General features: G+C 40.8%; 1 protein-coding gene and 1 pseudogene across 1 annotated transcript in view; both read right to left on the minus strand.

Annotated features, from left to right (window-relative positions):
- PACS1 (phosphofurin acidic cluster sorting protein 1) overlaps positions 1–13,053 on the minus strand; it is a 179,838-nt gene that overhangs the window by 95,447 nt on the left and 71,338 nt on the right. The gene's annotated exons all lie outside the window — the stretch shown is intronic.
- On the minus strand, positions 6,059–6,182 carry LOC114006673 (uncharacterized; annotated as a pseudogene).

Below are 13,053 nucleotides of genomic sequence, written 5' to 3' on the forward strand. Positions count from 1 at the left end.
AAACACCAGCCTTCCAGGGCCAGCAGGTGGCGTAGTGGTTGGCCTGGTGGCTTGCATTCTCACTTTCGCTCCTTCGCTCTGGTTAAATTAAAATATAAATAAATAATAAATAAAATAAAAAATTCTTTTAAAAAAGGAAACACACAAACAAACAAAAACCTTTCTTCCTTATCAAATTAGTAGATACCTGCCTTTCCTTGCTCTACCACCCACCTCCCCTGCAAAAATAAAGAAAAAAACCTGTAACACTCTCTTGGCAAGGCTATGGGGAAATAGGTATTTATACATCGAAAATGGGAATGTAAGCTGGTATATCCCTACAGAGGACAATTTGATAATTTCTACCCACCCTACAGATGCATATACCTTCTGACTATTTCTACTCTAGAACTTATTCTACAAATACGTATCATCTGTTAACCACAGTAGATTAGAAACTGAAAATATCCATCAATGATGGACAACTATGCAGCTGTAAATACAATGAGGACTCTCCTTGTACTGACATGAAAAGATTGCTAAGATAAGTTGTTAAGTGAAGAAGTGTACAAAACCATATATATAGCATGCTGGCATTCATATAAAATCAAGAGGAAAAAGAATATGTATTTATGGGGCCAGCAGTTAGCATAATGGCTATGTCACTGAACTCCCATGTAGTCAACCATGGTTCGAGTCCTGGACCCGGTGGCTTAAACTTACACCGGGCGCATGTGTGTGAGTGCACAAGATCCCGAGAGGAGAATAGAGGAGAAGGGATTGCAGCACGGCCATCCCCCGGGGGGTGGTTTCTCACTTTCTATCTCTCTGTCTTTCTGGAGAGCACACATACCCTATAGCAAAAATCTCCAACAACAACAACAAAAAGAATATGTATTTAGGTTTGCTAGTGACTCTGGAAGGTTTAACAAACTAATAGTGGTCACTAGACTGGGGTAGGGGTGAGAGGTGAAACAGTGTAATGAACTGTATAGCAGGCTCTCACACCAAGCTGTTCAGTTTAGAAGAAAGGATCTGAGAAAGAAATTTCTGAAGCTAGCAGGTGGCACAATGGTTAGGGCACTGGATTGCCCCATGGTCAATTCTGCAGTCTGAGTCCTGGACCTGACATGCAAGCTGCTAGGCACATAAGTGTGTGTGCCCAGAATCCCTAAAGGAGAATGGAGGAGAGAGGATTGTGGTGTGACCATCACCACTAGAGATGGTTTCTCACTCCCCCCCGCCCCGGCTCTGCTATCTCTCTCTGATGAATGCACGTGCCCTATGTCAAAAATCTTTAAAATAAAAAAAAAAGGAAGAAAGAAAGAAAGAAAGAAAGAAAGAAAGAAAGAAAGAAAGAAAGAAAGAAAGAAAAAATTCCTGGAAAAAAGAGAGAATTAAAATAAAAACTCATAGAGAATTATTCTTCTGCCAAAAAGAAAAAAGAAAAGCATTTGGAATTCTGGGGGTAAAAATGAAAAAGCCGTAACTATTTCAATTACTATTTTATTTCAGAGCTACAACTTCCATTTTGTCAGTTGCAGTGTCTTTGTAACAATTTCTCAATCTGCTCAGTTATTTTTAAAATTTTTAATCACATTTTCATATAATTTCTTGATTATATGTATATTAGCTGCTTTGAAATCAGCCTGCAAAATTCAGTACTTGTACCCACTTAGTTTCTTTTCCTTCTTTGAAAATATTTGTTATTACTATTATTATTTATATTTCTCACAGAGGATTCATGCCTACCAGAGAGACAGAGAGAGGGAAAGTGAAAAAGCAAGCCTCCAGGTCTGGGACTTGAACAGTGGGTCAGCACTGTGGGAGTCTAGTGCCTTAACCACTACGCCATCTACCAGTCCCCAAAGTCAGTTTCTATTGATTACTTTTCTTCCTGAGTATGTTTATTGCTTTTTTTCCTGTTTCTTTACATGTCTAGTAACTAGAGATAGAAAACTGGACATTGTAGATAAGATGTAGCAATTCTGGGTTCTGCCATATCCTTCTTAGGATTTTTAAAATTTCTAGTAGGTAGGGGACCAGTAGGTGGCATGGTGGTTAAGGCACTGGACTCCCACTGACTGACCAAGGTTCAAGTACCAGACCCAGAGACCCAAAAATCACAGCAAATATATAAATATAAATAATTTTTTTTAAAGTTCTAATCAGCAATTGCCTAGATTCATACTGCAATTGGTCTTTTCTGTGTTATGCAGCAGCTGACATGTCTCCTTAGTTCTTACAGCTTCTAGTTGCTTTTTTAGCCTAGCTCCCGGAGGTCTCCCCTGCAGTGTAATTTGGCAGACAGGCAAGGATCTGAGTTGCTTAGACTTAGTGGCTTACACTCTGTGTGATTTTTTTGGGTCTTTTGGATTTCCCCCTAGTTTTCCAGCTGCTCTGCTAGTCTTAGGGTATGTATGTCCTCTGACATGCCAACCAGTAGGTCTTTAATTTTCTATTCCCTGAGCTGTGTACAGTACAAGATTACTCTCAGTTTAAAAAAAAAAAAAAAAAAAACATCAAAATCACAGATCTCATCTATATAGTACAGGTCTGTCTTTCAAGGGTAGATTCTCTCTGGTTTCTGCCTGCTTTTTTTTTTTTTTTTTTTTTGCTTGTGTGTTTGGTTTTTATTTTTGCTTTTGTTTTGCTAGGCAATCTGGAGTCTCCCCTAGATAGCTGGAGTGAGTTTAACTGTCAACCACGGATTTGGGCAGTTTTTACTCAGACTTTGGGTTTCTTTCTGCAGTCCTCTCTCTCTCTCTCTCTTTTTTTTTGCAGAGGTTTTTGCTATAGGGCGCATGTGCTCGCCAGAAAGACAGAGAGACAGAGATAGAAAGCGAGAAATCACTCCCTGGGGGAATGGCCATGCTGCAATCCCTTCTCCTCCATTCTCCTCTCAGGATCTTGGACACGCACACACGCCCGGCGTGAGTTTAAGCTGCCAGGTCTGGGACTCGAACCACAGTCGACTACATGGGAGTCCAGCGACACAGCCATTACGCTAACTGCTGGTCCCTTGCAGTCCTCTCTCGTTTCCAGGGTTTTCCCCTGAAATTTCTAGCTGCTCTTCTATCTCTGACCAATCTTCTCTGGCACCCCTCCCCTGTAAGGCTGCAGTTTTCCACTGTCATTTTATTCCCTGTAGCTGTGGAGATTAGAGCAACTGTCTGGCAAATAAGCCACAAGCTTGGCAGTTTTAATTCCTTCCAATTACAGTTTTTCAGTAGTCAACTTTGCTTTAGCTTCTATGGAGAACTTTCAGATGTCTTCAGCCATTTCCTAGAACTGTCTAGATCTAATTGTCATCTGTGGGAGGGCCTGAGCAACCATTTCACTCCTCTTCTACTGGAAATTTCTTCCAACCCACTGTAAGTAATTTACAAGTAAATGTACCTTTTGGATTTTTTTTTTTTTTGAGAGAGATTTTTGCTATAGGGCATATGCATTCACCAGAGATAAAACAAGACAGAGAAATAAAATGAGAAATCACCCCCAGGATGGCCACACTGCCATCCCTTCTCCATTTTCCTTTTGGGATTTTGGGTACTCAGGCACACACATCTTGTGTGAGTTTCAAGCTGCCAGGTCCAGGACTCGAATTGCGATCAGTCAAATGGGAGTCTAGCACCTTAACCACTATGACACCTGCTGGCCCCACTTTTTGGATTTTGAAAGACAAACTTTTAAAAACATTTTACTTTTAAAAGCATAATGTTATATGCAAAACATTTAAAAGCAATACGAGTTTTAAAATAATGAAAAATAACACTTCAATGGCAAAGTCCTACTTTTTAAAAGAAATATTAGGTCATCAGAAGTCATGACACATTTTTCTGCTTTTCTATGCAAAAATGCATTATGACTTTTCAGACAACCAAATATATTAGGTCAAATATTCCAAATGCTGCATGTAATAAAGTCGTACAGCAAAAGTATGAGGACTTGGAACTTTTTTTTTTTACTTTCCTATTTAATGGAAAGGAAACAACAAAATGAAAGAAAAAGAATAGACCAAGAACAGGAATTCTATTCCTAGAAATGGTCTCCTTTTCCTGTCTACAAGTCAGCAGAACTCAGTCTGTTTTCTACATTTAGTAACTGGAGAAGATAGGAAAAGTAGTTCTTTGTGTGGTTTTGTTTTGCTTTGTTTTTTGATAGTCTCAATCGTTATTTTTGAGAGTAGTAGAGAGAAAGAACATTATGACAGAGGGTCAAACAACTATACTACAGACGACTGGATTCCCACTGCTGTGTGGAATATTTGTTCATATGTCTCTATTTGTGTCTAAGCATTTACAGATGGTCTGCTATGTGCAAAATCCTATATGACAGAGATGAGATGGGGGAATGGAAATAAACGATTATGGATAAAACCAGTTTTGCCCTCAAAGATTTTATAAGGTACTAAAAAGACCTGTAAACACAAACAGAAAAGAGAAACACAGGTGGAATGGATATAGGAAGTTAAGTGTTGTTTACAGAATGAGTACCTGATCTTTTTCAACCTCACAATTCCAAACCACAAAGGTAGTGTTATGTTATGACTTGCTTTTTAAAAATTGTGTATTCAGGGTCAGCGGGTAGTATAGTGGTTGAGATGCTGGACATGATCAATTGATCAATTGTGGTTCAAGTCCTGGAGCTAGAAGAAATCTCCCTCAAAAAAAAAAAAAAAAAAGTATGTGTTCCCAAAATATTACTGGTACTTTTTGAAAAAAAAAAAAAAAAAAAAACCCAAAAAACTAAATTATTTAAAAATACATAATAAAGTGGAATGATCCTATAAACTCCCAGAAAGGATCACTGTTAAAAGTCTGAAGGGGGGAACCAGCAGATGGCATGGTAGTTAAGGGCACTGGACTCCCACATGGCTGACCGCAGTTTGAGTCCCAAACCTGGTGGCTTGTTTTCTCACTCTCAGTCTCTCTCTCTCTCACTGGTCCCTCCCTGGTCAAATAAAAAAAAAAAAAGTAAATAAATTAATAAAGTTAAGTAAAATAATTCTTAAAAAAAATGTCTGAAGGATAGGGGCCAGCAGTTTGAGTGATGGTTAAGGCACTGGACATTCCCACATGGTTGACTACAGTTCAAGTCCTGAACCTGGTGTCTTTATCTCTCTCTCTCTCTCTCTCTCTCTCTCTCTCTCTCTGTGTCTGGTCAAATTAGCTATGTTGCTAGACTCCCATATAGTTGACCATGGTTCAAGTCCTGGACCCGATGGCTTAAACTCACACCGGGCACGTGTGCATGCGTGCCCAAGATCCCGAGAGGTGAATGGAAGAGAAGGGATTGCGGTGTAGCCATCCCCCCAGGGGGTGATTTCTGGCTGTCCCTCTCTTTCTGGAGAGTGCACGTGCCCTATAGCAAAAACCTCTCCAAAAAATTTTAAAAATAAATGAATGATGGGGCTGGCAGGTGGCCTGGTAGCTGAGGGCACTGCTGGATTCCCACATGACCAACCATGGTTCAAATCCTGGACCTGGCGGCTTGCTTTCTCACTTTCTCTCTCTCTATCTCTCACTCCATCCCTCTCTAGTCAAATATAAATAAAATAAATAAATAAAATTACATGAAATAATTCTTTTAAAAAGATGAATGAATAAGTAAAATTAATTCTTTGGGGAAAAAATGTCTGAAGGATAAAAAATATCCTTGTGTGGTACCTGTGTGTCTACAAACATTTTCTTTTTCTTTTCTTTTTTTTAAGAGGTTTTTGCTACAGGACACGTGCGCTCGCCAGACAGAGACAGAAAGACAGAAAGCAAGAAATCACCCCCCAGGGGGGATGGCCACGCCACAATCCCTTCTCCTCCATTCTCCTCTCGAGATCTTGGGCACGCACACACACACACCCGGCTTGAGATTTAAGCCACTGGGTCCAGGACTCAAACTGCGGTCGACTACATGGGAGTCCAGTGACATTGCCATTACACTAACTGCTGGTCCCTACAAGAGGTTTTTGCTGCATATACTTCTGTGCTCTTCAAATGGATATTCATATTTTGCAACTTATGTTAAGCTGACTTTTTTTTTTTTTTTTGAGAGGTTTTTGCTATAGGGCACATATGCTTGCCTTTGTCCAGGCACTGAAGGGTAGAACCCGCAGATAGGAAGCTGCCAGCACTGAAGACATGATGCTGAGGGAGCAAGAGCCCCTTTCCTTCTGTCTACATACATCTTTTGGTTCCTTTTGTAAAAAGTTTCTATTTTGTTGAGATTTATTGAGGCATTGCCATCATATTTTTATTTAAAAAATTTTAATGACAGAGGGCCAGAGAGAGACTACTCCATGCCATAATCCCTTTCCTCCAGTTCTCCATTTGTTAGGATCCTGGGCAAGCTCACACAACTGGCATGTTTCTCAAGTCACTGGGGCTGAGCTCAAGCCCTGGATGGCCACGTGGAATCTGGAAAAGATGCAGTTATCACTTAACAATTACTGGTCCTTTTCTTTAAATATTTAAACATTAACTATTTCTTTAATATTTAATATAGTTTATTTTATTCTTTGAACATATTTTTAACAGCTGTGCTGAAGTCTTTGCTAAATCAAACATCTGGGTTTACTCAGAGATAGTTTTCATGAACTATTTCCTCTGAATGGAAATCACCCTCCCTGTTTGTCTCATAATTTTTTTGTCAAAAAATTATAATTTTCCATGAGGGTTGTGTTTTTTTGTTTGTTTAGTAATTTGCCTGGACTATATCTATGAAATCTGTCTTCCCATGGCATGTGGCAACTTGATGTCTCTACTTAGCTTCTTTTCTTTTCAAATCCTTGTTATTTATTTTACATTTTTCTAAAGGTTTTTAAAAATTTAATTATTTCTTCCATAAGCAAGAAAGACAAGAGACAGAGAAAAAGAGAGACCGTAATTCTTGACACTGTGATCCAACTCCAGCCTCAGTCAGCCCTGGATCATGGGCACATGTGTGCCCAGTGTACTCAGAGAGACAGCCAAATATAAACTCAAAACCTTCCCATGTGGGTCAGCTTGAGCAAAGAGGTGTGTTCAGATTACTGGGCCAGGGATTTGAACCAAGGTTGGTATGTGGGATCCAGCTTCTCTTGAGCAGCACATTGCTACTGCACCAGGGAGCCAGGCTCCTTGTTTTTATTTTTAAACCTGACTTGCTAGGGGTTATGCCTGCATCTACATAGCTTAGTGATCAAACAATGATTGGTTAAAGGTTGTGCTAGACTTCCAACATGTGCCCATGGATCTGTGCAAGGGTAAGGGACCATAAAGTTGAGGCAGTTTTCAGGCTTACCCCAACTTTTACTTTCTGGTGGGCCCTACTGTATCTCTACACATTCATGAAGCTTCCCAGCCAATCAAGAATATGTAGATAGCTTGGGACTGCTCTTGCCTTAGTGCATGTGTGCATAGGCTTCTAGTCAGGCTGGAATGTGTGGACAGCCTTGCAAACCCCTTTTTTGGCTGACTCATTTCCAGGATCTCTATAATAGAGTTTTTGGAAAGTCTACCAGTCTGCTGCTTAACCCACTAAGGACAGCGCTGTCAGGCCATCAGAAGTAATGGCCTACCTTATTTGCTTGCCACTCCATTGATTACTTTTACTGGCAATGCCAATGGGCAAGGGCTTTACATCTTCTGTTCCAAATCGACTGATCTCCCTGGCAGGCTGCCAGGGTTCATGGCCTGGTTCTACTCTGACAGGACTACCACACCAATGCATGAGGCAGGAGGGGATGGAAGTAACCCTAGAATGTCAAAGACTCCCATTGTTCTTAGCTGAAAGTCAGCAGTTACTCATGGATAAATGTTTCTCAATTTGTTGCTTGGATTTGTTCTATTTACAGAGCCCTAAAATGGATGTTTTTGACAATTTTGTCCAACATTATTTTTGCTTTCTGGAGAGAGATTTGCTAACCTCCTCACTTTGACTACTGAAGTCCTGATTCTGTCCTCAGATACTTTTAAATCCTCTTTAATCTTCAAAGTATATCACCCAGTCACATAACATGAAACTACACTGTAAATCAAATGTGAGATCATAAAGAACAATGAACATTCTTCATATCCAGTTGTCTTTCTAAACTATTACACCATGTACTTCTAAGTATTGAAAATGTGGAATATGACTTTTAAAGATGGCTATACAACTCTACCTTGTCTAAAAATAAACCAAATACCTATGTTGCCTTCAAGTATTATCTTAAGTACCAAGAGAAGGTTTCACCTAGTTTTAGTTTTTTTGTTTGTTTTCATTTTTGCTATGGGGCACAGGGCAAGAGAGAACTCATTCCCCCACAGTGGGGATAAACACACCACACTCCTCCCTCCTCCATTCTCCTCTCAGGATTTTGGGCACATGCATACACACACACTGGTGTTTTTCAAGCCACTGGCTCTGGAACTTTAAGTTCACAGTCAGCCATGGGGGATCCAGTCACTTTTTTTTTTTCTTCTTCTTTTTTTGGAGAGATTTTCGCTATAGGGAGCGTGCGCTCACCAGACAGAGACAGAGGGACAGAAAGCGAGAATTCACCCCCCAGGGGGGATGGTCATGCCACAATCCCTCCTCCTCCATTCTCCTCTCGGGATCTTGGGCATGCACGCACATGCGCCTGGCGGGAGTTTTATGCCACCGGGTCCGGGATGCGAACCGCGGTCGACTACGTGGGAGTCCAGTGACATAGCCATTACGCCAACTGCTGGTTCCCTCACTTTTATATTTTAAAGAGATTTTTTAAACTATAGACCGTATGCATTCGCTGGAAAGACAGAGACAGACAGAAAGTGAGAAATTACCCTCCCAGGGGGGATGGCCATGCCGCAATCCCCTTCATTCTCCTCTCAGGATTTTGGGCCCCGGCATAAACTTCAAGCCTCCAGGTCCAGGATCGGTCATGTGGGAGTCCAGGGACATAATCATTACACCATCTGCTGGTCCTGGGATCCGGCTGCTTTAACCACCACGGGACCTGCTGGCCCTTGATTTGTTTATGAAAGAACACTGGGCCAGCTGGTGGCATGGTGACTAAGGCAGCTGATTCCACAGGGCCATATGAGTGGTTCAAGTTCAACCTGTGGGTAGATAAACATGCCAGGACCATGTATGGGTGTGCATGTCTAAAATTCCAAGCAGAAAATGGAGAAGGATGGTGGTGGCTATCCCCTGGGGGGAGAGGGGGTGCTTTCTCTCTTTCCCCTTCCATTTCTCTGTTGAGTGCATGTGCCCTACAGTTAAACTAAAAAAAAAATACTGCTTGACTATTTTTTGTTTTCTGTTCCTGTAAGGCACACGCTCTCTACTAGCTAGCATCTTAAGTCACCCATACATAAGCTACTGAAAGCTCATCACCCAATCTCTAGTGAGGCCAGGCAGCTCTGATAGCCTTCTATATTTGTTCAAGTAACAAACCCAAGAATTTTTTTTCCTGCTCCAAAAACTCTTGTTCAATCCTCAACATAATAGTTGTTTTTGTTGTTATTGTTATGAAAATGACTCATGCTGGGACCAGCAGATGGCACAATGGTTAAGTCGCTGGACTCCTATGTAGTTGAACACAGTTCGAGTCCCAGACCCGCGGCTTCAAAATCATGCTGGGCACGTGTGTGTGCATACCCAAAACCCTGAGAGGAGAATAGAGGAGAAGGAACTGTGGAGGGGGCATCCCCTGTGGGGGATGATTTCTCACTTTCTGTTTCTCTGGCAAGTGCATGTACCCCCTAGCTAAAAAATAAAAACAAAAACCTCTCTCTCTCAAAAATAGGCTCACATTGTAGGCTCTGTAGTACAGCAATTAGGTGAGAAACACAGAAAGCTGGATCCCACATGTCCAAAAGTGGTTCAAGTCTCAGTCCTGGTGGCTTAAAATAAAATGCCAGGTAGGTAGTAAGCATGTGTGTCCAAAATTCTGATGGGATGGCAAAATGGAAGAGAAAGGACTGGGGTGTGACCACATGCCATCAAGGGCACTTTCTTTTCCCTTTCTCTCTTTCATGCGTGTGAATGTACACATCCAATAAAAAAGTTTTTTTTAATTAAAAATAAATGAATGGCTCATACTGCTCTTTCTCTACAAAACCTGCAAAACACCACCTGACCTGCTCTTATCATTGGGCAAACAGATATTGTTACAATTAGTCTTCTCATTCTTCGATAAGAACCTGACCCAAGAAAAAGCTAAACTCCGTTGGTTATATCAATTAGAGGTAAATAAGAATCAAAGTTCAAGAACTTCTAACTTGCCAGTTCCACAGTATGATGGTAAAGGGAGCTGGATTCCACATGATGGGGCCGAGATTCAAATCCCAGCTCCAGGGACCAGCAGATGATGTTCTCCTGCAGAGATGTCCAGTTTGTCAGATCCCTGCTTTTCTCTACTTGTGCGTCACTGTGTCTGTGTGATTGTTCTTTCCAAAATCCGCTGTTGCTCCCACTCTGGACGGGGGTCTCCTCCCCCTTTTTTGCCTAGTAGGTCTTGGTAGGTTATGTCGTTGGACTCCCACATAGCCAAACGAGGGAGTTACAGTTTACCCCTACGTGGTAGGTTTTTCCACTTAGCGGAGGGAAGAGTGAACTGGACATTTAGTTTGCTATGATGTTTGTCCTGATTTAACATATATAATACTTAGTTTGGGAAGCCATTTGCTGTTGAAGACAAGTCCCAGTCCCACAACCTACTGCTCTTTATGCTCAGTGCCTGCTCCACAATGCCCTCCCAGCAAAAGAAAAGCAAACAATACAGTAGCTCAAATAAGGAATACTCAAATAAGGAAAGTGCTCAAATAAGGAATGCTCCACCTGAGGAAGGTGAAAATGCAACAGATGATGTCTCTACCAGACAGCAAGAAGTTTTAAATAATCCAAAGTCTCTGGAAGCCAGCAGCCCATTACAAGTGGAGTTAACTGATAAGGTGGGATTGATTACAAGAGGGTAATGCAATTGCAAGACTCTTGACAGCACTATAATCTAATATCACTTGGAAGGAAAATCACTCTTTTTATTTGGCATTTTCATTATCGGCACAGCACCAACTGACTGCTGTTTTAAAAGCTGTATCAGTATACAGCTTTACGTTCCTTCCTAGGTAGATTGATCTGGCCTGTCTATAAATAATAGAATGTCTATTCAAGCCTATAGCTGGAGTCAAGGCAGGCTAAACCTCAGTTTGTGATTCATTTTGTTTTCTCAGTAATGGCACACCAGATATAAATATCATTAATGGATGTTGGATTTTTTTCCAGTGAAGGTGACTAGCATGTAAGGGAACTGAATGTAAAAATTCTGGACATCATTAAAAACAACCCAGATTCTCCTAGGATTGCTCTTATAGGAGAAGTTGTGTTAGCTGTCAGCGTGCTTGAATCTCCTCTCTCTCTCACTCTCTTTTTTACCAGGGGTACCAGCCTCATTTGGTTTATGCTAACAGCTCAGAATTAGAGAAAGTATCAGCTGTACATCCTACAGCAATTATTTCCCTCATTTTTATAAGATGCTGATTTTTTAAAAAGAAATACTTTATTTAACTTTATTTATTACTATTATTATTTTTTAATTTTACCAGAGAGCAAGAGAGAAAAAGAGAAGAAAAGCAAGAAAGCAACCCACCAGATCTGGAACTCAAACCACGGTCGGTCACGTGGGAGTCCAGCCCCTCTAACCATCATTACACCTGCCAGCCCCAAAATGCTGACTCTTAAGGGATGAACACATTTGGCCCACAGTGACACAATGGTAATACACTGATCTGTAATGCTGGAAGCCATATGGAAGATTAGGGTTCAGTTCCAGCGTTGACTTTATGATGCTGGCTGCTTCAGGACTTGGGGGAGGGTAACAGTATGAGAACATATTGAGGGGGACCAGCAGGTGACATGGTGGTTAAGATGCTGGACATTCCCACATGGTCAACCACAGTTCAAGTCCTGGACCTGGTGGCTTGCTTTCTCACTTTCCCTCTCTCTAATCAAATTAAAATAAATTAATGAATAAATAATTCTTTTTTTTTTAAAGAACACATCGAGGATGCCTGTCTTTCTCTCTCTCTCTCTTTTATAGAATTATTTAATTATATTTATTATTATTATTTAAATTTGACCAGAGAGAGAGCAAGAAAATGAGAAAGCAAGCTGCCAAGTTGAGGACTGGAACCGTGTAGAGTCCAGTACCTTGACCACCATGCCACCTGTCAGTCCCTATATTTATTTTTTTATCTCTTAAAATTAAATTTTTTTTTTTGGAGAGATTTTCACTATAGGGCGCGTGTGCTTGCCAGACAGACAGAGAGAGACATAGAGACAGAAAGCGAGAAATCACCCCCCAGAGGGGATGGTCACGCTGCAATCCCTTCTCCTCCATTCTCCTCTCAGGATCTTGGGACGCATGCACACGCGCCTGGCGTGAGTTTTAAGCCACCGGGTCCGGGATGCGAACCGCGGTCGACGCGAACTGTGGTCGACTACGTGGGAGTCCAGCGACATAGCCATTACGCTAACTGCTGGTTCCCAAATTAAGTATTTTTTAAAAAGCGAGATGAACATATTTTCCTTGAGTTATAATAAAGGAATAAATATATGTACATATGTGTACATATGTGTACATATACATACATGTGTACATACATGTATAACTTAAAAATAATTTGTTCAATGTTAATAACATTAGAGATGAGAAAATACTTTCCAAATCTACTAAGAGAGACTTTTTTTTATAAAGAATTAATTTAATTTTATTTATTCATTCCTTTATTCTTTAATTTGACCAGAGAGAAAGACACACATACACAGAAAGAAAGTGAGAAACTAAGCCAGCAGGTCTGGGAGTAGAACTATGGTTGGCCATGTAAGAGTATCCAGTGCCTTCACTACCTGCTGGTCCCCCAAGAGAGACTTAAAAATATTTTTTTAAAGATATTTTTTAAGGAGACCAGTAGGTGGCCTGGTGGTAAAGGTGCTGGACACTCCCACATGGCTGACCATGGTTCGAGTCCTGGACCTGATGGCTTGGTTTCTCACTTTCTCTCTCTCTGGTCAAATTAAAATAAATTAATGAATAAATAAAATTAAATAAATAATTATTTAAAAATACTTTTT

This window comes from Tupaia chinensis, unplaced genomic scaffold, assembly GCF_000334495.1.
Source record: "Tupaia chinensis unplaced genomic scaffold, TupChi_1.0 Scaffold149501_1, whole genome shotgun sequence".
Taxonomy (NCBI): Eukaryota; Metazoa; Chordata; class Mammalia; order Scandentia; family Tupaiidae; genus Tupaia; species Tupaia belangeri.